Source organism: Triticum dicoccoides, chromosome 4A, assembly GCF_002162155.2.
Source record: "Triticum dicoccoides isolate Atlit2015 ecotype Zavitan chromosome 4A, WEW_v2.0, whole genome shotgun sequence".
Lineage (NCBI taxonomy): Eukaryota > Viridiplantae > Streptophyta > Magnoliopsida > Poales > Poaceae > Triticum > Triticum dicoccoides.
In genome coordinates, this window is record NC_041386.1 from 481,011,820 (window position 1) to 481,039,023 (window position 27,204).

Consider the following 27,204-nt stretch of genomic DNA (forward strand, 5'->3'; position numbering starts at 1 on the left):
TGGAACTGTGATGACACAAGTAATGATATAGTTTTGCATCTTAATTTATTGGTATGGCTGGAAGGAGCAATTGTTTTGCCACTGATTTGATGCCACTCTTAATGTAATATGTAATTATCTCTAGTTGTGCAAACAGGGATCTTCTTTGAAGATACCATATATTTTACTGGAACTACACAAGAAGATGTTGGAAAAATTAAACTAATCAAGGAGTATATAGTAAGCATGGCCACCACTGTAGATAGCAACCGATGGTTCCGGAGAATTGCTTCATCTGTATGCTCTACACAATAAGCCTCCTGACAAAGGTTGGTACTCGCCCACTGATTTCATCCATATGATTGAGCTTTGTCATCTCTATTGGTGTTGTGCTACTATTTAGATACTGTCAGAAAAAGTGGTATTGTCCTTGAGAAGTGCTTCATCTGTGCTATTTTAAATATTTCCTTTCCATTTTTCGAGAAAACAGTGATGCTAGCATTTTAGTAGTCCTCTTGTCTTTGCACAACAGGATCATCTTCCTTTGAAGAAGAATATGGAGTACGTGAAGTGACTAGTTCCGATTATGCCAGGATGAAGAAGCCCTGTCTATCTTATCATCAGAAGGAGCAGTTGAAGGATGGTTACATTACTCCCCACAAGACCAAACTAACTTCAGCTCAGAAGGACTGACAAAATCTCCATTTTTTGCTATGACAAATGTCTGAACTGATGGCAAACCCTGCCCATTCCACAATCGTAGGCATTTGATATTTTGGAATGGGACAACCTTGTCAAATTTTGCTCATTGATTTTAGTAAGACATGCGTTTGATATTTTCAAATGGGACACCCTTTGCTGTCAATAGTGTTGATTAATTTTTTCTTTATTCTTTAGTTGTGAAGTAAATATTGCCTCTGACATGTGAGTCACTGAGATGCATAATCATCGATTGGTTTGAATGTTCTCTATGAATTGCCAGGCCTGTGTGTTTGATTGCAATGCGGTACCGCCAGCGCTCGAGGCGGTCCTTGCGGGTGGAGCAGTACGAGTCGAGCAGTGCCTCCTGCTCCGCCCGCTCCGCGGCGATCTGCTCCAATGCCTGCAGGTGCTCTTGGAGGAGATGGTGGTTGTAGGCGGCGTGAGCCTACGTCTCCCGGAACTGCTCCTGACGCATCTGCCTCACACTGTCCATATATTGGGCACGAGCCTCGCCGATGGTCATGGTGCAATGCACCAGCGAGGATGGCGCGGAGGAGGGGGTTGGCGCCGGATCGTCGACTACCATGTTCTCCATTGGGACGTCATTGTCCTCCGGCTGCCTGCCGGCCAGCCGGTCGACAGCAATGCATGCCATCTCCTTGTGGTCCGTCGTCTGCCCGTCCCGAAGAGCGCTGGAGCGCGAGGAAGCCACGGTGGGCAGTAGTGGTGTGGACAGGAGAAAGGGAATGGATGCGGATGACTGCGGCTATGGCCGGCGGAGCAGTTTATATAGCAATGGTGGGCGGGCGGAGGGACGGACGTGTGGCGCCGGAGTAGCCACCTCGGCAACCGTGTATCATTAATGTGGGCGGCAGATGGACGGACGGACAGCATTTGTGTCGTTTGAAGGCGGAGCAATCGCCTGCACCAGGAAGCGGGATGGGCGGCGCTGACTGTTTCGGGCGGAAAGCGCGCGGGCGAGGAGATGACTTTACTTGGAGAGGATGACAATGGGGACCCACCAGGTCCATAGCCTCATGGACGCAAGTGCCTCCTTATTATATATATGTATAAAACTATACTCCCTCCGTCTAGGTGAATAAGTCGTATTAGAAGGTGCATCATGACCTAGGTGCAAGCAGATTGGTGGAAAAGAAGAATATTTCTCTCTTCTAAACACAACATTTAATCACAACAGTTAAGAGGATGCCTTATTAGGTACCCATGCAGGCCATCGTAATTCATAGCATGCAAAGCACTTTTATTTCTTGCCTAATAATCGCATGGACGTGCTGCATGCATTGGTCCTTGCCCGAGCAAAAAAAGGGAGGAAAGGGATTTCCACGGGAGACAACGAGGCAGAGGTGGAAGCGCTCGCTGGAGTAATTTATTTTGCTTCCCCCTGGTTTCCTGACATCATGGTCCCACACCATTGTCAACCTATGTAGTAGTCAATAAACGAGAGAATTGCACAAGAAGCAGCCGACAGCTGGGACCAAGCAGCTCGAGCAGTATTTGTGTTTTTGAGGTGTGAGCACTGCAGAGTTTTTCGATGTTTAGCCCAGATATTAATTTTTCTCCTCTGAACAACAACGAAAACATCGCTGCGGGTATTAACTGGGCGGGCTGTGGCCCTTCTAGCCCATGCCAGATATCCAGCCCAGATATTAATTTTTTTCAAGCTGAAAATGGCTAGCCCAGCTATACTTTTTTAGGAATACCCAGGCAAGGTCAAGTTGTTATTCTCCGCCCCGCTGGGCTGCAAATCTTTCCTAGGAGGGATGCATTAGGCTTAACAAGAAAATGGGCTTTAAGAAATAATAAATAGGATGTAATTATAAAAACTGGGCAGTAACTATAAAAAAATGCACCAAACACGTGATTACTTTATAAAATATTATTTTTGGATATTGAAAATTTTAATTTCATTAATTGTTGCGAGCGCAATGTTTCGTTGGATTTTTACGTAATATAAATTTATATTGAAATTGTATTTAATCTGACTAGAAATTTCGGGATAAAAATATTTCGGATCCCATCAAAATGTGGGAAATTTTATTGAATTCTGTTTTGAACGGTTGGTTGAAATGGGTTGTACTTTTAACAAACTGTAAATGGGCTGTAGTAAATTCCATTATAATTCAAAAATGGGCTACACATTCTTACAAATCTCAAATGGGCTATAAGTTCTCTGCCACACACTTCTGGCCTTACTAAGTTGACGCGTCCCCTAAAAAAACAGAGTTGACGCGTATGCAAGGCTTTGTCAACTTATAGTCAACACACGGTTCTAGCAGCAGTGGCCGTTGGATGTCCATCCAATGGATGCCGTGCTTCTTCTTCAATCTCGGATATTCTAGCTTCACCCACCCAAAAAATGATTCCTCCCCCTGACATCTGGGGCGCACTATTTCAGAAGCTGACCTGTGGGCCTACTAAGTTGACGTACCAAGGGCTTTGTCAACTTAGTCAATATAAACGATTCTAGCTGCAGTGACCGTACGATGTCCATCCAACGACTGTAGTGCTTCTTCAACCTCTGGTCTTCTTGCTCCAGCCGCCCAAAGCAGCGCTGGTCGTGCCGCCTGCTCCTGCCTCCCGTGGCCGGCTGTGCTACCATGGAGGCCTCACCGCCCCCTACTATTCCCACCGCTGGCCAGGCCCTGCGGCGACGGCAGCCTCACACCGCAGCCGGACGAGTGAACCCTCATACTCCTCTCCGCGTGGGCATCCACTGCCGCGTCTTCACCGGCTCCGCGTCGTCCCCTTCCTAGGCCTCGTCGTCATCCACCGCCTTGGTGCTCTTGGTGCGGCGTGGTCAGCGTGGTCAAGGAACGACTTCCATCAGACGTGGACTGTATGTGGAGAGGCTGACAGCTGGGTCCATGGCGGCAGCAAGGAAGTGCCTCCTTATTACGCGGAAAATAATGATTCCTCCACCTGACAGCAGGGACCCACCGGACGTGACACCAGTATTTTGCGAAAAAAATCGTTTCCCCCTGACTGCTGGGAACCACCGGATGGGCCACTGTATTTCGCGAAAAAACGTTCCCCCCGCTGTCAGCTCGGACCCACCGGAAGTGCCTCCTTATTACGCACAGAAAAATGAATACTCCCCCGGCTAGCTGGGACCCACCTTGTTGGGAGGCTGACTTGTGGGCCTACTAAGTTGACGGGGACGAAGGGCTTTGTCAACTTAGTCAATATGAACGATTCTAGCTCCAGTGACCGTACGATGTCCATCCAACGGCCGTAGTGCTTCTTCAACCTCTGGTCTTCTTGCTCCAGCCGCCCAAAGCAGCACCGGTCGTGCCGCAAGCTCCTGCCTCCCGTGGCCGGCTATGCTGCCGCAGAGGCCTCACCGCCCCCTACTATTCCCACCGCAGGCCAGGCCCTGCGGCGATGGCAGTCTCACACCGCAGCCGAACCAGTGAACCCTCATAGTCCTCTCCGCGCGGGCTTCCACTGCCGCGTTGTCCCCTTCCTAGGCCTCGCTGTCGTCCACCGCCGTGGTGCTCTCCGCGCGGCGTGGTCAACGTGGTCAAGGAACGACTTCCATCAGAAGAGTACTGTACGTGGAGAGGCTGACAGCTGGGTCCACGGCCACAACCCAATTTTTTGTGATTTGCCAAGTAAGTCGCTTTATCAGGCCTGTTGGGCTGCAAATCTTTCAAGACGAGGAGAGCTTTCATTCGGCTGGCCGAGAAAATGGCCCATCAGTAATGAGAAATGGGTTGTACATTTTTAAAACACATCAAACCGGCAATTAGTTTCAAATATCTTTTTTTCATTTCAAGATTTTAAATTACATTAATTTTTATGCGTGGCGAATTTGTTGGATTTTATATTGATATACATTTATTTTTAAAATCAGTTTGAATGTGAGTCAAAATTTCGGGATTAAAAACAGTTCGGACGCACCGAAAAATGCAAAATTTCGTATAATTTTTTAACCGTTGCCACAATATGGGCTGTAATGCTAACAAAAAGAATATGGGCTCCAAAAAAACCTTAAGAATTAGCAAATGGGCTGTAAATTATTAGAAATAATGGCAGATGGGCTGTATGCTGTTTTCCACAGATTTGAGGCTTTCCTTAAAAAAAGGTTGACGCACAAGCACTGACTGTTGGATGTCCATCCAACGGCCGTCGTGCTTCTTCAATCTCTGCTCTTCCTTCTCCGGCCGCTCAAACAAGCGCCGGCGGGACTGCCTGCTCCCTCCTCCTCGCGGCCGGCTATGCTGCCGCGCAGGCCTCACCGCCCGACCGTACTCCCATCGCTAGCCTAGCCATCCCTCTACTCACCCACACCTGCTGTTATTCTCCGGCGACAGCAGACGAACCAGTAAACCCTCATACAGTCGTACTCCCCTCCGCGTGGGAAACAACTGCCGAGTCTTCCCTGCCTCCGTGTCGTCCCCTTCCTAGGCTTCGCCGTCGTCCACCACCCTGGTGCTCTCGGCGCGGCGTGGTCAACGTGGTCAAGGAACGACTTCCATCGGACGTGGACTGTACGTGGAGAGGCTGACAGCCGGGTCCACGGCCGCAGCAAGGAAGTGCCTCCTTATTACGCGGAAAATAATGATTCCTCCACCTGACAGCTGGGACCCACCGGACGGGCCACTGTATTTCACAAAAAAACGTTCCCCCCTGATTGCTGGGACCCACCAGCTACATCTTCGCACGCAAGGAAGTGCGTCCGAGCAAAAAGAAAATGATTCGCCCCCTGACTGCTGGGACCCACCAGCTACATCTTCGCAGGCAAGGAAGTGCCTAATAGTCGGGACCCACCTGGTCGAAGCGTACGTAGCATTGTCATTCTGGTCGCGAACATGTACGTACATACTGGTCGATGTAGAGGCGCGCCCGTGTCATAGTAGAGGCGCGCACGTGTCGTAGTAGAGGCGCGCACATAGCATGTACACGTACGTACAGCGGCCAGGGTGCAAGAAAGAAAATACGACCACATATGTGTACATACGAGCGGGGTCTCGAACGCCTACTCGTGCATACGTATGGCCAGGGCTCGTGTACATGGCTGGGTCAGAACGGAGAAACAACGTCGTCGTCGTGTTCATGGGGAGGCAACGGAATGCGTCGTGTTCATGGGGAGGCAACAGAATGCGTCGTGTTCATGGGGAGGCAACGTAATGCGTCGTGTTCATGGGGAGGCAACGGAACGCGTGGGAGCCAACCGGCTGGGTCGGAACGGAATGCGTGGTCATGTTCATCGGGAGGGCTTGGATGGAACATGTGATGGAAACGAGGCCTGGTGTACCGCAAAACGGAGGAAACGGCCTTGTGTTCGACCGGCCACGTTCGAAACAGGATCCTATTCATCGGGAGGGGTCTGGCGTACCGCAAAACGGATGAAACGGACCTCCTACGGTCGAAACAGGGGTCCTGTTGATTGGGAGGGGTGTGGCGTACCGCAAAATGGATGAAACGGACTTGTGTTGCAGCGCTACGGTCGAAACGGGGGTCCTGTTCATCGGGAGGGGTGTGGCATACTGCAAAACGGGACTCCACGGGATACTGTTCATCTCCATCGTCGACCCCCTCCAGCCTCCACGAGCTACTGTTCATCCACCGTCGACCTCCTCCAGCCTCCACCTGCGACTGTTCATCCACGGGCTCCTGTTCATCAAGCCTCCACCGCGCGCTACTCCACCGGCTACTGTTAAACCAGCCCTCTCCACGGGCTCCTGTTCAACCACCCCTCCACGGGCTACTGTTCATCCTGCCCTCCACCGTCTACTGTTCATCCTGCCCTCCACGGGGTGGTCCTATTCATCCAGCCCTCCATGGGGTCCTGTTCATCCAGCCCCAACCGGCTCGATCCATCGGGGTCCTGTTCATCCAGAGGCAACACCACGGGGTCCTATTCATCCACCCCCACCAGGAACTGTTCATCCACCCCCCCCCCAACGCTCACTGTTCATCCAGAGGCAGCATCGATCGGCTTCAGTTAGCAGCAGTAGCAAAGGAATCGCTTGATCGGGTTCAGTTAACAGCCATCGATCAATCGCTCGGGTTCAGTAACGCGTAGCCTGCAGTGCAATCGCTCGGGTTCAGTTAGAGCCCAATGCCTCGCTTGGGTTTAGTTAGAGCCAACGCCTCGCACACACGCGCGTACGTGTACGAGAGAAACGCGCATCGCTCGGCCCCCGACCTCCCACCGTAACCGGGAACTCCCCAAAATTTTCCTCGCCCTCGCTTCTACCACGGTTTTTCCCATCATGGACGACCCAAAGAATGTCATGCAGCTGCGTCTCCGGCCCGCCCAGGACGAAAAGCCCATTTTCTATCATGATTTTTTGTCATAGAAGTAGGAGCCCACCACATCTATGATGACACCGGGTTTTGTCACAATTATCGTCATAGAAGTGTCATATGTATGACAGAAATTTTTTTCGTTCAGCCCAAAATGTCATGGATGTGTCTTTTTTGTAGTGGGAGGAGAGGCAAAGAGAGGAATGGAAGAAGGAGCTCACAGGGAAGATGCAGCCAGGGAAGAGGGAGTCCGGCACCGGTGGCATATCCTCATCTCCTCCCCTGCTGCTCCTCTCATGACGGTGCAACCGGCAGCCTTTGGTGGACGACCCAGGACCGGCCGATAGCTCCTCCCCGAGGGCTCGTTGATGGCGTGCTCCCCGTCGGCTTCCTGCCCGGAAGCTCGCCAACGGGCGTCTCCTGTACTCTTGTGCGGCGGCTTCCTCCCACTGGCGTGGCAATCGGACAGAGAGGAGCGAAGCGGAATGGCGGCGGCGGCCGACGAGGAAAGATGGAGGAGGAGTGAGGAGGGCGGCGCTGCGGGCTTGGGAGGCTAGGGTTTGTGCGGTGGGGGGTTGGGGACCTGCCCGACTTGAGATGAGACGCGGTGTAGCACACACGGAGCTGCTGGCTAATCCCTCTTGCACACGAGCGTGGCTGACCCAGCCAATACAAGGGCGAGACGAGCCCACCCGTCATTGGGCAGAAAAAACAACCGTAGGGTGAAAACAAGATTTACCAGGAGATGAAGATCTGACGGTTCAGGCTCAAAATGAGGACGATCGAACGACCAGAAAGGTAGCAAATCGGGGGATCGTCGTGGAGGCGAGTTGGCTAGCTTCTGTTTTGTTTTAAATGGGATGTGTGAAGATTACCCCTCTTGCGATAAAACTACAATGCGGTTATGCCTCTAAGTCGTGCCTCGACACGTGGGAGATATAGCCGCATTGTGGGTGTTACAGTTATGATAAGAGAGACTTTGTTGCTAGGAAGCACGGTAAAGAAAGAGAACCATGGGTTTAGAAACCCATGCCTTTTCCTCCTAAACCATCCAAGAAAAAGGATGATGAGGATTTTGAGCGCTTTGCTGAAATGATCAGACCTATCTTTTTGCATATGCATTTGACTGATATGCTTAAAACGAATCCTTATGCTAAGTATATGAAAGATATTGTTACAAATAAAAGAAAGATACCGGAAGCTGAAATTTCCACCATGCTTGCTAATTATACTTTTAAGGGTGGAATACCTAAGAAACTAGGAGATCCAGGAGTACCAACTATACCTTGCTCCATTAAGAGAAACTATGTTAAAACTGCTTTATGTGATCTTGGAGCCGGTGCTAGTATTATGCCTCTCTCTTTATATCGTAGACTTGTTTTGAATAAGTTGACACCTACTGAAATATCTTTGCAAATGGCTGATAAATCAACTGCTATACCTGTCGATATTTGTGAGGATGTGCCAGTTGTGGTTGCAAATGTTACTAGTTTAACGGACTTTGTTATTCTTGATATTCCCGAGGACGACAGTATGTCTATTATTCTTGGAAGACCCTTTTTGAATACTGCAGGGGCTGTTATTGATTGCACTAAAGGCAATGTCACTTTTCATGTTAATGGTAATGAGCATATGGTACACTTTCCAAGGAAACAACCTCAAGTTCATAGTATCAACTCTCTTGGAAAAATTCCATCGATTATATTTGGAGGTTTTGAATTTCCTCTACCTATTGTCAAGAAGAAAAATGAAATACTTGATATCTTTTATAATGGACTAACCGATGCTTCCAGAGATTACCTGGATAATTGTGCTGGTTCTGTTTTCAGGGAAAGAACACCGGATGAAGCTGAAATTCTATTGAATAATATGTTGACAAATGAAAATAATTGGGCACTTCCTGAGCCTATTCCTAAACCAACTCCGAAGAAAAGAGGTGTTCTATTTCTCAGTCCTGAAGATATGCAAGAGGCAAAGAAATCTATGAAAGAAAAAGGTATTAAAGATGAAGATGTTAAGAATTTACCTCCTATCGAAGAAATACACGGTCTTAATTTACCGCCTATTGAAGAAACATATGATCTTAATCCTTCACCCATTGAAGAAACTCGTGGTCTTGATAACCCTACACAGGTAGTGAAGGTAAATTCTCTCTATAGATATGATAAAGCTAAAATCCCATTTACTAAATTTGCTAGCCCATGCTTAGATGAGTTTGATAAATTTATGGTTAAGCAAGAAGACTTCAATGCTTATTTTGGTAGACAATTGAAATACAATTCAAATAGGCTTGAACACTTGGGTGATTATATGGCTAATGTCAAAGGTGAACTTAAACTTATTAGTAAACATGCTTCTATTGTTACCACTCAAGTAGAACAAGTACTTAAAGCTCAAAATGACTAGCTCAATGAATTGAATAGTAAGAAAAATGATAATGTTGTTAGAGTTATGACTAGAGGTGATAGAATGACTCAGGAACCTTTGTATCATGAAGGCCACCCTAAGAGAATTGAGCAAGATTCTCAGAGAAATAATATAGATGCACCTAGTCCTTCTAAAAGGAAGAAAAAGAAAAATGATAGGACTTTGCATGCTTCTAGTGAACCTGTTATTGATACACATGAGAATCCAAATGATATTTCTATTTCTGATGCTGAAACACAATCCGGTAATGAACCTAAAACTAGTGATAATGCTAATGATAATGCTCATGTTGATGCTCAACCTAGCAATGATAATGATATATAAATTGAACCTTGTGTTAATCTTGATAACCCACAATCAAAGAATCAACGTTATGATAAGAAAGACTTTGTTGCTAGGAAACATTGTAAATAAAGAGAACCATGGGTTTAGAAACCCATGCCTTTTCCTCCTAAACCATCCAAGAAAAAGGATGATCAGGATTTTGAGCGCTTTGCTGAAATGATCAGACCTATCTTTTTGCGTATGCGTTTGACTGATATGCTTAAAATGAATCCTTATGCTAAGTATATGAAAGATATTGTTACAAATAAAAGAAAGATACCGGAAGCTAAAATTTCCACCATGCTTGCCAATTATACTTTTAAGGGTGGAATAGAATCCCTAAGAAACTAGGAGATCCAGGAGTACCAACTATACCTTGCTCCATTAAGAGAAACTATGTTAAAACTGCTTTATGTGATCTTGGAGCCGGTGCTAGTATTATGCCTCTCTCTTTATATCGTAGACTTGTTTTGAATAAGTTGACACCTACTGAAATATCTTTGCAAATGGCTGATAAATCAACTGCTATACCTGTCGGTATTTGTGAGGATGTGCCTGTTGTGGTTGCAAACGTTACTATTTTAACGGACTTTGTTATTCTTGATATTCCTGAGGACGATAGTATGTCCATTATTCTTGGAAGACCCTTTTTGAATACTGCAGGGGCTGTTATTGATTGCAACAAAGGCAATGTCACTTTTCATGTTAATGATAATGAGCACACGGTACACTTTCTGAGGAAACAACCTCAAGTCCACAGTATCAATTCTATTGGAAAAATTCCCAAGATTACTACTGGAGGTTTTAAATTTCCTCTTCCTACTGTCAAGAAGAAATATGATATTCTTATTGTTGGGGATGTGCATATCCCCATCGAGGTAACCTAGTGTTATTCGAATTCTCTAGTTTCCTATTATTCGGAAAGAGTTTGTTAACAAGACTTGATCAACCTTGTTAGTGGATTCCTTTTGATGAGCATGAGATGTATGAAGTTAGAAAGCACAACTCTCTGTACCCTCTTTTACTTTCTATTATTTAGATTAAGTAAAGCAAAAAAGTATCTTTTGTCTATTTTCTGAATTATCCTTGCAATAAAAAATACCCCGAAAATAAAAGTTCTCCAAATGCCCTGAAAATTTAATATGATTTTTCTAGAATATTTGAGAATTATTGGCACCGAGAACACACCAGGGGGACACACCACGTGCCCACGAGGGTGGAGGGTGCGCCCACCCCCTGGGCGCGCCCCCTTCCTCATGGACCCCACGTGGGCCCCCTCCACTTATCCTTGCATCCACACACTTCGTCTTGCTCCAGAAAAAAATCACCCACCAGCTCAAACCCGAGTTCTAGCTCATCTTGCTGCCATTTCGATCTCCTTGCTCAAAGCTCCATTCACAAAACTATTGGGGAACGCAGTAATTTCAAAAAAATTCCTACGCACACGCAAGATCATGGTGATGCATAGCAACGAGAGGGGAGAGTATCGTCTACGTACCCTCGTAGACCATAACCGGAAGCGTTATGACAACGCGGTTGATGTAGTCGTATGTCTTCACGATCAACCGATCTAGTATCGAAGATACGACACCTCCGCGATCTGCACATGTTCGGCTCGGTGACGTCCCACGGACTCACGATCCAGTAGAGCTTCGAGGGAGAGCTTCGTCAGCACGACGGCGTGATGACAGTGATGATGTTTCTACCGGAACGGGGCTTCGCCTAAGCACTGCTACGATATTACCGAGGTGGATTATGGTGGAGGGGGGCACCGCACATGGCTAAAGATCAATGATCAACTTGTGTGTCTATGGGGTGCCCCCTCCTGCATATATAAAGGAGTGGAGGAGGGGGAGGGCCGGCGCTCCTATGGCACGCCCCATGGGGAGTCCTACTCCCACTGGGAGTAGGATTCCCCCCTTTCCAAGTAGTAGGAGTAGGAGAAGGAAGGAGGAAATAGGGAGAAGGGTCCCCTTCCTAGTCCAATTCGGACCAGAGGGGGAGGGGGCGTGCTGCGTGCCCTGGAAGCTGATAACCCACAAGTATAGGGGATCACAACAGTTTTCAAGGGTAGAGTATTCAACCCAAATTTATTGATTCGACACAAGGGGAGCCAAAGAATATTCTCAAGTATTAGCAGTTGAGCTGTCAATTCAACCACACCTGGAAACTTAATATCTGCAACAAAGTGTTTAGTAGCAAAGTAATATGATAGTAGTGGTAACAGTAGCAAAAGGTAATGATAGCAAAAGTAATGTTTTTGGTATTTTGTAGTTGTTATAGCAATAGCAACGGAAAAGTAAATAAGCGAAGAACAATATATGGAAAGCTCGTAGGCAAAGGATCGATGATAGAGAATTATGCCGGATGTGGTTCATCATCTAACAGTCATAACCTAGGGTGACACAGAACTAGCTCCAATTCATCAATGTAATGTAGGCATGTATTCCGAATATAGTCATACGTGCTTATGGAAAAGAACTTGCATGCCATCTTTTGTCCTACCCTCCCATGGCAGCGGGGTCCTAGCGGAAACTAAGGGATATTAAGGCCTCCTTTTAATAGAGTACCAGACCAAAGCATTAACACATAGTGAATACATGAACTCCTCAAACTATGGTCATCACCGGTAAGTATCCCGATTATTGTCACTTCGGGGTTAACGGATCATAACACATAATAGGTGACTATAGACTTGCAAGATAGGATCAAGAACTCTCATATATTGATGAAAACATAATAGGTTCAGATCTGAAATCATGGCACTCGGGCCCTAGTGACAAGCATTAAGCATAGCAAAGTCATAGCAACATCAATCTTAGAACATAGTGGATACTAGGGATCAAACCCTAACAAAACTAACTCGATTACATGATAAATCTCATCCAACCCATCACCGTCCAACAAGCCTACAATGGAATTACTCACGCACGGTGGTGAGCATCATGAAATTGGTAATGGAGGATGGTTGATGATGATGATGGCGACGGATTCCCCTCTCCGGAGCCTCGAACGGACTCCAGATCAGCCCTCCTGAGAGGTTTTAGGGCTTGGCGGCGGCTCCGTATCGTAAAATGCGATGAATCCTTCTCTCTAATTTTTTCCTCCCTGAAACCAAATATATAGAGTTGGAGTTGAGGTCGGAGGAGCTCCAGGGGGTCCACGAGGTAGGGGGGCGCGCCCTAGGGGGGCAGGCGCGCCCCCACCCTCGTGGACAGGTGGTGGCCCCCCTGGTCTTCATCTTCTGCAAGGATTTTTTATTATTTCCAAATAGACGTTCTGTGAAGTTTCAGGTCATTCCGAGAACTTTTGTTTCTGCACATAAATAACACCATGGCAATTCTGCTGAAAATAGCGTCAGTCCGGGTTAGTTCCATTCAAATCATGTAAGTTAGAGTCCAAAACAAGGGAAAAAGTGTTTGGAAAAGTTGATACGATGGAGACGTATCAACTCCCCCAAGCTTAAACCTTTGCTTGTCCTCAAGCAATTCAGTTGATAAACTGAAAGTGATAAAGAAAAACTTTTACAAACTCTGTTTGCTCTTGTCGTTGTAAATATGTAAAGCCAGCACTCAAGTTTTTAGCAAAGATTATGAACTAACCATATTCACAATAACGCATAGGTCTCATGTTTACTCATATCAATGGCATAATCAACTAGCGAGGAATAATAATAAATCTCAGATGACAACACTTTATCAAAACAATCATAATATGATATAACAATATGGTATCTCGCTAGCCCTTTCTGAGACCGCAAAACATAAATGCAGAGCACCTTTAAAGATCAAGGACTGACTAGACATTGTAATTCATGGTAAAAGAGATCCAGTCAAGTCATACTCAATGTAAACTAACAGTAATGAATGCAAATGACAGCGGTGCTCTCCAACTGGTGCTTTTTAATAAGAGGATGATGACTCAACATAAAAGTAAATAGATAGGCCCTTCGCAGAGGGAAGCAGGGATTTGTAGAGGTGCCAGAGCTCGGTTTTGAAATAGAGGTGAATAATATTTTGAGTGGTATACTTTCATTGTCAACATAACAACCAAGACATGGCAATATCTTCCATGCTACACACATTATAGGCAGTTCCCAAATAGAATGGTAAAGTTTATACCCCCCTCCACCAACAAGCATCAATCCATGGCTTGCTCAAAACAACGAGTGCCTCCAACTAACAAGAGTCCCAGGGGGAGTTTTGTTTGCAATTATTTTGATTTAGTTTGCATAAATCATGGGATTGGGCATCCCGGTGACCAGCCACTTTTTCGTGAGTGAGGAGCGGAGTCCACTCCTCTTGAGAATAACCCGCCTAACATGGAAGATACAGATAGCCCTAGTTGATACATGAGCTATTCGAGCATACAAAACAGGATATTTATTTGAAGGTTTAGAGTTTGGCACATACAAATTTACTTGGAACGGCGGGTAGATACTGTATATAGGTAGGTATGGTGGACTCATATGGAATAACTTTGGGGTTTATGGAGTTGGACGCACAAGCAGTATTTCCGCTTAGTACAGGTGAAGGCTAGCAAAAGACTGGGAAGCAACCAGCTAGAGAACGACAACATTCATGAACATGCATTAAAATTAATAAACACCGAATGCAAGCATGAGTAGGATATAATCCACCATGAACATAAATATCGTGAAGGCTATGTTGATTTTGTTTCAACTACATGTGTGAACATGTGCCAAGTCAAGTCACTTAAATCATTCAGAGGAGGATACTACCCTATCATACCACACCACAACCATTCTAATAGCATGTTGGCACGCAACGTAAACCATTATAAGCTCCTAGCTAATCAAGCATGGCACAAGAAACTATGATCTCTAGTTGTCATTGCAAACATGTTTATTCATAGTAGGCTGAATCAGGAACGATGAACTAATCATATTTACAAAAACAAGAGAGGTCGAGTTCATACCAGCTTTTCTCATCTCAGTCAGTCCATCATATATCGTCATAATTGCCTTTCACTTGCACGACTGAATAGTGTGAATAATAGTAATAGTGCACGCGCATTGGACTAAGCTAGAATCTGCAAGCATTCAATAAACAGGAGAAGACAAGGCAATATGGGCTCTTTTGTCAGATCAACAGTAATGCATATAAGAGCCACTTCAACAATTTAATCATGGTCTTCTCCTATCGACCCCCAAGGAAAAGAAAGGAAATAAAATTATTTACACGGGAAAGCTCCCAACAAGCAAAAGAAGAACATGAAATCTTTTTGGGTTTTCTTTTTAATTACTACTACAAGCATGGAAAGTAAACTAATTAAAAGCTACAACTAATTTTTTTGGTTTTTCTTAAGGTTTATTAAACACACAAGAAGAAAGCATAAAAAGGGAAATAAACTAGCATGGATGATACAATGAAAAAGTATGAGCACCGACATCTAGCAATGAGTGTGTGAACATGAATGTAATGTCGGTGAGAAATACGTACTCCCCCAAGCTTAGGCTTTTGGCCTAAGTTGGTCTATGGCCACGGCTGGCCTGGCGGATATCCATAATAATAGTTGGGGTCGTACTGAGATGCAGCGGCTATCGCCTCCTGAGCTGCAGCGTGGCGACGAGCGGCCTCCGCCCTCCTCTCGTACTCATCTGCCTCCTCTCTGGTGATAACATATCTTCCTTTTGCCTGATAATCAAAGAAGGCAGGAGCAGGGAGAGTAATACAGACAGCACACCGTCTGTCGAAGATTAAGCGATACTGGAGAGGTGATTCATTCCTCTCGACAAACTGGTGGTGAACCATAGCATCATAATCCAAATAAGCAAGGGGCAACTCAATATCATCTTCATGTATGGCTATACCAAGAAAATTAGTTATGCGGATTGCATAAATTCCACCAAAGAAATCTCCATTAAATCTATTAAGATGCAACCTACGTGCAACAATGGCTCCCAAATTATAAGATTTATCTCCTAACACAGCATTCCTAAGAATACTGAGGTCAGGGACAAACATGTTACATGCCTCATCTTTACCATTAATGCATCTACCTATGAAGAGAGCAAAATAATGTATAGCAGGAAAGTGAATGCTCCCTATGGTAGCTTGTGTTATATCTCTAGATTCCCCCATAGTTATACTAGCAAGAAAATCTCTAAATTCATATTTGCGAGGTTCCCTAACACTACCCCATTGTGCAAGTTTGCAAGAAGTAAATTCCTCTAAGTCCATAGTGTAAGAATTTTCATAAAGATCAAACAGGACAGTTGGAGAATTACGTGAAGATGAAAATTCAAATCTCCTCACAAAGGAACTAGTGAGATAGTGATACTGGCTGCACTTCTCTTCCTCGAAGCTCACAAGATCAGCGTTATGCAAATATGTGTTAAATTCTTCCTTAATTCCCGCTTGATCCATAAAGTTTTCCGAAGGCCATTCACAAGGATGCACTAGAGCGTCTCTTGGTGGATCTTCATCAGCATCACACATTGCAAGCCTGGGTCCTTGCTTCCTTGAAGAACCACCTTGGTACATTTTCCTAAGCATATTTCTTCCTCTGAAAAATTTCTGAAATTTTTAGTAACTTCAAAATAAAAGTAAACCAAACTCAACAAAATTGATAGCAACTACTCCAACAAGTACCTAGAGCCTATATCATGCATCAAAACTACTTTTGACCATATAAATTTGACATGCAAGCTCAAGAACAGGGTCACCTAAGCAGCACAAATTTGCAATTAATAAAGCACTAGAACAAAAACTAATTGGACCAATGGAGGAGTCACATACCAAGGAACAATCTCCCCAAGAAGTTTTGTGAGAGGTGCTTTGAGCAAGGAGATCGAAAATGGCAGCAAAATGAGCTTGGGCTCGGGTTTGAGCTGGATATTCCTGTTTGTGGGAGGAAGAAGGAGTGTGTGGGTGCAGGAATAAGTGGAGGGGGGCCACCATGGGCCCACGAGGCAGGGGGCGCGCCCAGTGGGTAGGGCGCGCCCTCCACCCTCGTGGCTAGGTGGATGCCCCCCGTGCTGTGTTCTCGGTGCCAAATATTCTCAAATATTCCAGAAAAAATCATATTTAAATTTCAGGGCATTTGGAGAACTTTTATTTTCGGGGTCTTTTTATATTGCACGGATAATTCAGATAACAGACGGAAAATATTTATTTTTATTTTATAATATAAATAACAGAAAGTAAAAGGAGGGTACAGAGAGTTGTGCCTTCTAGTTTCATCCATCTCATGATCATCAAAAGGAATCCACTAACAAGGTTGATCAAGTCTTGTTAACGAACTTAGTCCGAATAACATGGAACCAGAGAAATTTCAAATAACACTATGTTACCACAATGGGGATATGCACATCCCCAATAACAAGAATATCATATTTCTTCTTGACAGTAGGAAGAGGTAATTCAAAACCTCCAAATATAATCGATGGAATTTTTCCAATAGAGTTGATACTATGAACTTGAGGTTGTTTCCTTGGAAAGTGTACCATATGCTCATTACGATTAACATGAAAAGTGACATTGCCTTTAGTGCAATCAATAACAGCCCCTGCAGTATTCAAAAAGGGTCTTCCAAGAATAATAGACATACTATCGTCCTCGGGAATATCAAGAATAACAAAGTCCGTTAAAATAGTAACGTTTGCAACCACAACAGGCACATCCTCACAAATACCGATAGGTATAGCAGTTGATTTATCAGCCATTTGCAAAGATATTTCAGTAGGTGTCAACTTATTCAAAACAAGTCTACGATATAAAGAGAGAGGCATAATACTAGCACCGGCTCCAAGATCACATAAAGCAGTTTTAACATAGTTTCTCTTAATGGAGCAAGGTATAGTTGGTACTCCTGGATCTCCTAGTTTCTTAGATATTCCACCCTTAAAAGTATAATTAGCAAGCATGGTGGAAATTTCATCTTCCGGTATCTTTCTTTTATTTGTAACAATATCTTTCATATACTTAGCATAAGGATTCATTTTAAGCATATCAGTCAAACGCATACGCAAAAAGATAGGTCTGATCATTTCAGCAAAGCGCTCAAAATCCTCATCATCCTTTTTCTTGGATGGTTTAGGAGGAAAAGGCATGGGTTTATGAACCCATGGTTCTCTTTATTTACCATGTTTCCTAGCAACAAAGTCTTTCTTATCATCATGTTGATTCTTTGATTGTGGGTTATCAAGATTAACACAAGGTTCAATTTATATATCATTATCATTGCTAGGTTGAGCATCAACATGATCATTATCATTAGCATTATCACTAGTTTCAGGTTCATTACCAGATTGTGTTTCAGCATCAGAAATAGAAATATGATTTAGATTCTCAGGTGTATCAATAACAGGTTCACTAGAAGCAAGCAAAGTCCTATCATTTTTCTTTTTCTTCCTTTTAGAAGGACTAGGTGCATCTATATTATTTCTCTGAGAATCTTGCTCAATTCTCTTAGGGTGGCCTTCATGATACAAAGGTTCCTGAGTCATTCTATCACCTCTAGTCATAACTCTAACAACATTATCATTTTTCTTACTATTCAATTCATTGAGCAAGTCATTTTGAGCTTTAAGTACTTGTTCTACTTGAGTGGTAACCATAGAAGCATGTTTACTAATAATTTTAAGTTCACCTTTGACATTAGCCATATAATCACCCAGGTGTTCAAGCCTATTTGAATTGTATTTCAATTGTCTACCAAAATAAGCATTGAAGTCTTCTTGCTTAACCATAAATTTATCAAACTCATCTAAGCATGGGCTAGCAAACTTAGTAAATGGGATTTCAGCTTTATCATATCTATAGAGAGAATTTACCTTCACTACCTGTGTAGGGTTATCAAGACCATGAGTTTCTTCAATGGGTGAAGGATTAAGATCATATGTTTCTTCAATAGGTGGTAAATTAAGACCGTGTATTTCTTCGATAGGAGGTAAATTCTTAACATCTTCATCTTTAATACCTTTTTCTTTCATAGATTTCTTTGCCTCTTGCATATCTTCAGGACTGAGAAATAGAACACCTCTTTTCTTCGGAGTTGGTTTAGGAATAGGCTCAGGAAGTGCCCAATTATTTTCATTTGTCAACATATTATTCAATAGAATTTCAGCTTCATCCAGTGTTCTTTCCCTGAAAACAGAACCATCACAACTATCCAGGTAATCTCTGGAAGCATCGGTTAGTCCATTATAAAAGATATCAAGTATTTCATTTTTCTTAAGAGGATGATCAGGCAAAGCATTAAGTAACTTGAGAAGCCTCCCCCAAGCTTGTGGGAGACTCTCTTCTTCAATTTGCACAAAATTATATATATCCCTCAAAGCAGCTTGTTTCTTATGAGCAGGGAAATATTTAGCAGAGAAGTAATAAATCATATCCCGGGGACTACACACACAACCAAGATCAAGAGAATTAAACCATATCTTAGCATCAATCTTTAATGAGAACGGAAATATTTTAAGGATATAAAAGTAACGAGTTCTCTCATCATTAGTGAACAGGGTAGCTATATCATTTAATTTAGTAAGATGTGCCACAACAGTTTCAGATTCATAGCCCTGAAAAGGATCAGATACAACCAAAGTAATTATATCAGGATCAACAGAGAATTCATAATCCTTATCCGTAACACAGATAGGTGAAGTAGCAAAAGCGGGGCCAGGTTTCATTCTAGCATTAAGAGATTGCTGCTTCCATTTAGCTAATAACCTCTTGAGTTCGTATCTATCTTTGCAAGCTAAAATATCTAGAGCAACTTCTTTTTCAAAAACATAACCCTCAGGAATAACAGGTGATTCATATTCATTAGAGGGAGAGTCTTCATCATCACTTTCATCAATATTATCAGATTCAATATTTTCACTCTCTCTAACCCTAGCAAGTTGTTCATCAAGAAATTCACCAAGTGGCACAGTAGTAACAAGCATAGAAGTAGTTTCATCATAAGTATCATGCATAGAAGAAGTGGCATCATCAATAACATGCGACATATCAGAACGAATGGCAGAAGCAGGTTTAGGTGTCGCAAGCTTACTCAAAACAGAAGGTGAATCAAGTGCAGAGCCAGATGGCAGTTGCTTACCTCCCCTCGTAGTTGAGGGATAAATCTTGGTTTTTGGATCTCTCAAGTTCTTCATAATGATAAGCATATATAGATCCCAAGTGACTCAAAGAATAGAGCTATGCTCCCCGGCAACAGCGCCAGAAAATAGTCTTGATAACCCACAAGTATAGAGGATCGCAACAGTTTTCGAGGGTAGAGTATTCAACCCAAATTTATTGATTGGACACAAGGGGAGCCAAAGAATATTCTCAAGTATTAGCAGCTGAGTTGTCAATTCAACCACACCTGGAAACTTCATATCTGCAGCAAAGTAATATGATAGTAGTGGTAACCGTAGCAAAAGGTAATGATAGCAAACGTAATATTTTTTGGTATTTTGTAGTTATGATAGCAATAGCAACGGAAAAGTAAATAAGCGAAGAACAATATATCCAAAGCTCGTAGGCAATGGATCAGTGATAGAGAATTATGCCGGCTGTGGTTCATCATGTAACAGTCATAACCTAGGGTGACACAGAACTAGCTCCAATTCATCAATGTAATGTAGGCATGTATTCCGAATATAGTCATACGTGCTTATGGAAAAGAACTTGCATGACATCTTTTGTCCTACCCTCACGTGGCAGTGGGGTCCTAGCGGAAACTAAGGGATATTAAGGCCTCCTTTTAATAGAGTACCGGACCAAAGCATTAACACATAGTGACTACATGAACTCCTCAAACTACGGTCATCACCGGTAAGTATCCTGATTATTGTCACTTCAGGGTTAACGGATCATAACACATAATAGGTGACTATAGACTTGCAAGATAGGATCAAGAACTCTCATATATTGATGAAAACATAATAGGTTCAGATCTGAAATCATGGCACTCGGGCCCTAGTGACAAACATTAAGCATAGCAAAGTCATAGCAACATCAATCTTAGAACATAGTGGAAACTAGGGATCAAACCCTAACAAAACTAACTCGATTACATGACAAATCTCATCCAACCCATCACCATCCAGCAAGCCTACGATGGAATCACTCACGCACGGCGGTGAGCATCATGAAATTGGTGATGGAGGATTGTTGATGATCACGATGGCGACAGATTCCCCTCTCCGGAGCCCTTAACGGACTCCAGATCAGCCCTCCCGGGAGGTTTTAGGGCTTGGTGATGGCTCCGTATTGTAAAACGCGATGAATCCTTCTCTCTGATTTTTTTCTCCCCAAAACCAAATATATAGAGTTGGAGTTGAGGTCGGAGGAGCTCCAGGGGGCCCACGAGGTAGGGGGGCGCGCCCTAGGGGGGCAGGCGCGCCCCCCACCCTCGTGGCAGGTGGTGGGCCCCCTGGTCTTCATCTTTTGCAAGGATTTTTTATTATTTCCAAATAGACGTTCCGTGAAGTTTCAGGTCATTACGAGAACTTTTATTTCTGCACATAAATAACACCATGGCAATTCTGCTGAAAACAACGTCAGTCCGGGTTAGTTCCATTCAAATCATGTAAGTTAGAGTCCAAAACAAGGGCAAAAGTGTTTGGAAAAGTTGATACTACGGAGACGTATCAGCAGCCCCTCCTCTCTCTCCACTGAGGCCCATAAGGCCCATTAAACTCCCCGGGGGTTCCGGTAACCCCCCGGTACTCCGGTATATGCCCGAACTTCACTCTGAACCCTTCCGATGTCCAAACATAGTCATCCAATATATCGATCTTTATGTATCGACCATTTCGAGACTCCTCGTCATGTCCGTGATCAAATTTGGGACTCCGAACTACCTTCGGTACATCAAAGCACATAAACTCATAATACCGATCATCATCGAACGTTAAGCGTGCGGACCCTACGGGTTCGAGAACTATGTAGACATGACCGAGACATGTCTCCGGTCAATAACCAATAGCGGAACCTGGATGCTCATATTGCCTCCTACATATTCTATTGAGATCTTTATCGGTCAAACCGCATAACGATATACGTTGTTCCCTTTGTCATCGGTATGTTACTTGCCCGAGGTTCGATCATCGATATCTCAATACCTAGTTCAATCTCGTTACCGGCAAGTCTCTTTTACTCATTCCATACTGCTACATCCTGTAACTAACTCATTAGCTACATTGCTTGCAAGGCTTATAGTGATGTACATTACCGAGAGGGCCCAGAGATACCTCACCGACAATCGGAGTGACAAATCCTAATCTTGATCCATGTCAACTCAACAAACACCATTGGAGACACCTGTAGAGCACCTTTATAATCACCCAGTTATGTTGTTTCGTTTGGTAGCAACAAAGTGTTCCTTCGGTATTCAGGAGTTGCATGATCTCATAGTCATAGGAACATGTATAGTTATGGAGAAAGCAATAGCAACAAACTAAATGATCATCGTGCTAAGCTAATGATGTGATCCCATTAATCAATTGACAACTCATGTCTATGGTTAGGAAACATAACCATCATTGATTCAATGAGCTAGTCAAGTAGGGCAAACTAGTGACACTCTGTTTGTCTATGTATTCACACATGTACTAAGTTTCCGGTTAATGCAATTCTAGCATGTATAATAAACATTTATCATGATATGAGGAAATATAAATAAGAACTTTATTATTGCCTCTAGGGCATATTTCCTTCAGTCTCCCACTTGCACTAGAGTCAATAATCTAGATTACATTGTAATGATTCTAACACCCATGGAGTCTTTATGTTGATCATGTTTTGCTCGTGAGAGACGCTTAGTCAACGGATCTACAACATTCAGATCCGTATGCATCTTGCAAATCTCTATGTCTCCCTCCTTGACTTGATCGCGGATGGAATTTAAGCGTCTCTTGATGTTCTTGGTTCTCTTGTGAAATTTGGATTCCTTTGCCAAGGCAATTGCACCAGTATTGTCACAAAAGATTTTCATTGGACCCAATGCATTAGGTATGACACCTAGATCAGATATGAAATCCTTCATCCAAACTCCTTCATTTGCTGCTTCCGAAGCAGCTATGTATTCCGCTTCACATGTAGATCCCGCCACGATGCTCTGCTTGGAACTGCACCAACTGACAACTCCAACATTTAATAAAAACATGTATCTGGTTTGTGACTTAGAGTCATCCAGATCACTGTCAAAGCTTGCATTGACGTAACCGTTTACGACGAGCTCTTTGTCACCTCCATATACAAGAAACATATCCTTAGTCCTTTTCAGGTATTTCAGGATGTTCTTGACCGATATCTAGTGATCCACTCCTAGATTACCTTGGTACCTCCCTGCTAAACTTATAGCAAGGCACACATCAGGTCTGGTACACAACATTGCATACATGATAGAGCCTATGGCTGAAGCATAGGGAACACCTTTCATTTTCTCTCTATCTTCTGAAGTGGTCGGGCATTGAGTCTGACTCAACTTCACACCTTGTAATACAGGCAAGAACCCTGTCTTCGCCTGATCCATTTTGAACTTCTTTAAAACTTTATCAAGGTATGTGCTTTGTGAAAGTCCAATCAAGTGTCTTGATCTATCTCTATAGATCTTGATGCCCAATATATAAGCAGCTTCATCGAGGTCTTTCATTGAAAAATTCTTATTCAAGTATCCTTTTATGCTATTCGGAAATTCAGTATCATTTCCGATCAATAATATGTCATCTACATATAATATCAGAAAGGCTACGGAGCTCCCACTCACTTTCTTGTAAATACATGCTTCTCCAAAAGTCTGTATAAAACCATATGCTTTGATCACACTATCAAAGCATATATTCCAACTCCGAGATGCTTGCACCAGTCCATAAATGGATTGCTGGAGCTTGCACACTTTGTTAGCACATTTTAGATCGACAAAACCTTCGGGTTGCATTATATACAACTCTTCTTTAAGACACCCATTAAGGAATGCAGTTTTGACATCCATTTGCCAAATTTCATAATCATAAAATGCGGCAATTGCTAACATGATTTGGACGGACTTGAGCATCGCTATGGGTGAGAAGGTCTCATCGTAGTCAACTCCTTGAACTTGTCGAAAACCTTTTGAAACAAGTCGAGCTTTGTAGACAGTAATATTACCGTCAGCGTCAGTCTTCTTCTTGAAGATCCATTTATTCTCTATGACATGCCGATCATCGGGCAAGTCAACCAAAGTCCATACTTTGTTCTCATACATGGATCACATCTCAGCTTTCATGGCCTCAAGCCATTTTGCCAAATCTGGGCTCATCATCGCTTCCTCATAGTTCATAGGTTCGTCATGGTCAAGTAACATGACTTCCAGAACTGGATTTCCGTACCACTCTGGTGCGGATCTTACTCTGGTTGACCTATGAGGTTCGGTAGTAACTTGATCAGACGTTTCATGATCATCATCATTAGCTTCGTCACTCACTGGTGTAGGGATCACTTGAACTAATTTCAGTGATGAACTATTTTCCAGTAAGGGAGAAGGTATAATTACCTCGTCAAGTTCTACTTTCCTCCCACTCACTTCTTTCGAGAGAAACTCCTTCTCTAGAAAGGATCCATTCTTAGCAACGAATATCTTGCCTTAGGATCTGTGATAAAAGGTGTACCCAATAGTCTCCTTTGGGTATCCTATGAAGACACATTTCTCCGATTTGGGTTCAAGCTTATCAGGTTGAAGCTTTTTCACATAAGCATCGCAGCCCCAAAATTTAAGAAACGACAACTTGGGTTTCTTGCCAAACCACAGTTCATAAGGTGTCGTCTCGACGGATTTAGATGGTGCCCTATTTAATGTGAATGCAGTTGTATCTAAAGCGTGACCCCAAAACAATAGTGGTAAATCAGTGAGAGACATCATAGATCACACCATATATAATAAAGTGCGGTTACGATGTTCGGACACACCATTACGTTGTGGTTTTCCAGGTGGCGTGAGTTGAATAACTATTCCGCATTGTTTCAAATGAAGTCCAAACTCATAACTCAAATATTCACCTCCACGATCAGATCATAGAAACTTGATTTTCTTGTTAAGATGATATTCCACTTCACTTTGAAATTCTCTGAACTTTTCAAATGTTTCAGACTTATGTTTCATCAAGTAGATATACCCATATCTGCTCAAATCATCTGTGAAGGTGAGAAAATAACGATATCCGCCGTGACCTTCAATGTTCATTGGACCACATACATCAATATGTATGATTTCCAATAACTCTGTTGCTCGCTCCATTGTCCCAGAGAACGGAGTTTTATTCATCTTGCCCATGAGGCATGGTTCGCAAGTACCAACTGATTCATAATCAAGTGATTCTAGAAGTCCATCAGAATGGAGTTTCTTCACGCGCTTTACCCATATATGACCTAAACGGCGGTGCCACAAAATAAGTTGCACTATCATTATCAACTCTGCATCTTTTGGCTTCAATACTATGAACATGTGTATCACTACTATCAAGATTTAGTAAAAATAGACCACTCATCAAGGGTGCATGACCATAAAAGATATTACTATATAAATAGAACAACCATTATTCTCTGATTTAAATGAAGAACCGTCTCGCATCAAACAAGATCCAGATATAATGTTCATGCTCAACGCTGGCACCAAATAATAATTATTTAGGTCTAAAACTAATCCCAAAGGTAGATGTAGAGGCAGCATGCCGACGGCGATCACATCGACTTTGGAACCATTTCCCATGCACATCGTCACCTCGCCAATCTTCGCTTAATCCATAGCCCCTGTATCGAGTTGAAAATGTTAGCAACTAAACCAGTATCAAATACCCAGGCACTACTACAAGCATTAGTAAGGTACACATCAATAACATGTATATCAAATATACCTTTCACTTTGCCATCCTTCTTCTCCGCCAAATACTTGGGGCAGTTCCGCTTCCAGTGACCAGTTCCTTTGCAGTAGAAGCACTCAATCTCAGGCTTAGGTCCAGACTTGGGTTTCTTCACTTGAGCATCAACTGTCTTGCTGTTCTTCATGAAGTTCCCCTTCTTCCCTTTACCATTTTTCTTGAAACTGGTGGTCTTGTTGACCATCAATACTTGATGCTCCTTCTTGATTTCTACCTCCGCAGCCTTTAGCATTGCGAAGAGCTCAGGAATCGTCTTATCCATCCCTTGCATATTATAGTTCATCACGAAGCTCTTGTAGCTTGGTGGCAGTGATTGAAGAACCCTGTCAATGACACTATCATCAAGAAGATTAACTCCCTGTTGATTCAAGTGGTTGTGGTACCCAGACATTCTGAGTATATGTTCACTGACAGAACTATTCTCCTCCATCTTGCAGCTGTAGAACTTATTGGAGACTTCATATCTCTCAATCTGGGCATTTGCTTGAAATATTAACTTCACCTCCTGGAACATCTCATATGCTCCATGACGTTCAAAATGTCGTTGAAGTCCCAGTTCTAAGCCGTAAAGCATGGCACACTGAACTATCGAGTAGTCATCAACTTTGCTTTGCCAGGTGTTCATAACATCTGGCGTTGCTCCTGCGGCGGGTTTGTCACTTAGCGGTGCTTCCAGGACGTAATTCTTCTGTGCAGCAATGAGGATAATCCTCAAGTTACAGACCTAGTCCGTGTAGTTGCTACCATCATATTTCAACTTAGCTTTCTCTATGAACGCATTAAAATTCAACGGAACAACAACACGGGCCATCTATCTACAATAACATAGACATGCAAAATACTATCAGGTACTAAGTTCATGATAAAGTGAAAGGTATGTTTTCACGTGTTCGATTATCACGTGAGATGGAGTAGTTTTCAATGGTAAACATCACTATGTTGATCGTATCTACACTACAAAAAAATACACTTCCGTGATGATACGTGTTTGTCACAGTAGGTCGCTTTTTTTGTCATGCATGTACATCCATGACAAATTTATGACAGAATCAAGATAGTCATACCTGTGCTGTCGTAGAAGTGTTCCATGACATTACCAAAATTATCATCACGAAGTGTCCACTTCCATGACGATAAATCGCGCGTCACAGAAGTGCTTTCGTCAAGGGTGACCGACATGTGGCATCCACCGTAATGGAACGCCGTTAAGCTATCGGGTCGGGTTTTGGATCCGATAACCCGTTAACAGCCCCGACCAATGGGAAATTTCCACGTGTAAAATTCTTATTGGCCGGACGAAACACGTGTCAGCTCGTCAGTGGGTCAGATAGGCTCCTATGATATGTCGACACATGGCACGGCCAACAGTGGCCCATTTAGCTTACAAAGTCGGCCCGTTTGACTTGGTCAAAAGTTAATGGGCTGGCCCATGAAAATCCTATTAACGACCTCTTCGCAAATAGCCCATTTTACGGCCCGTTAACTCACGACCCGTTAGGCCCTAAAGGAAATCAGCCCAACAACGTCATGTGGGCCGTCGAATATAATACCAGCCCATTTCACTTTTGGCCCATGTATGGCCCACGACGTCTTTCAGCCCATATGAGGCCTTCGTATCTTTCGGCCCATTATAG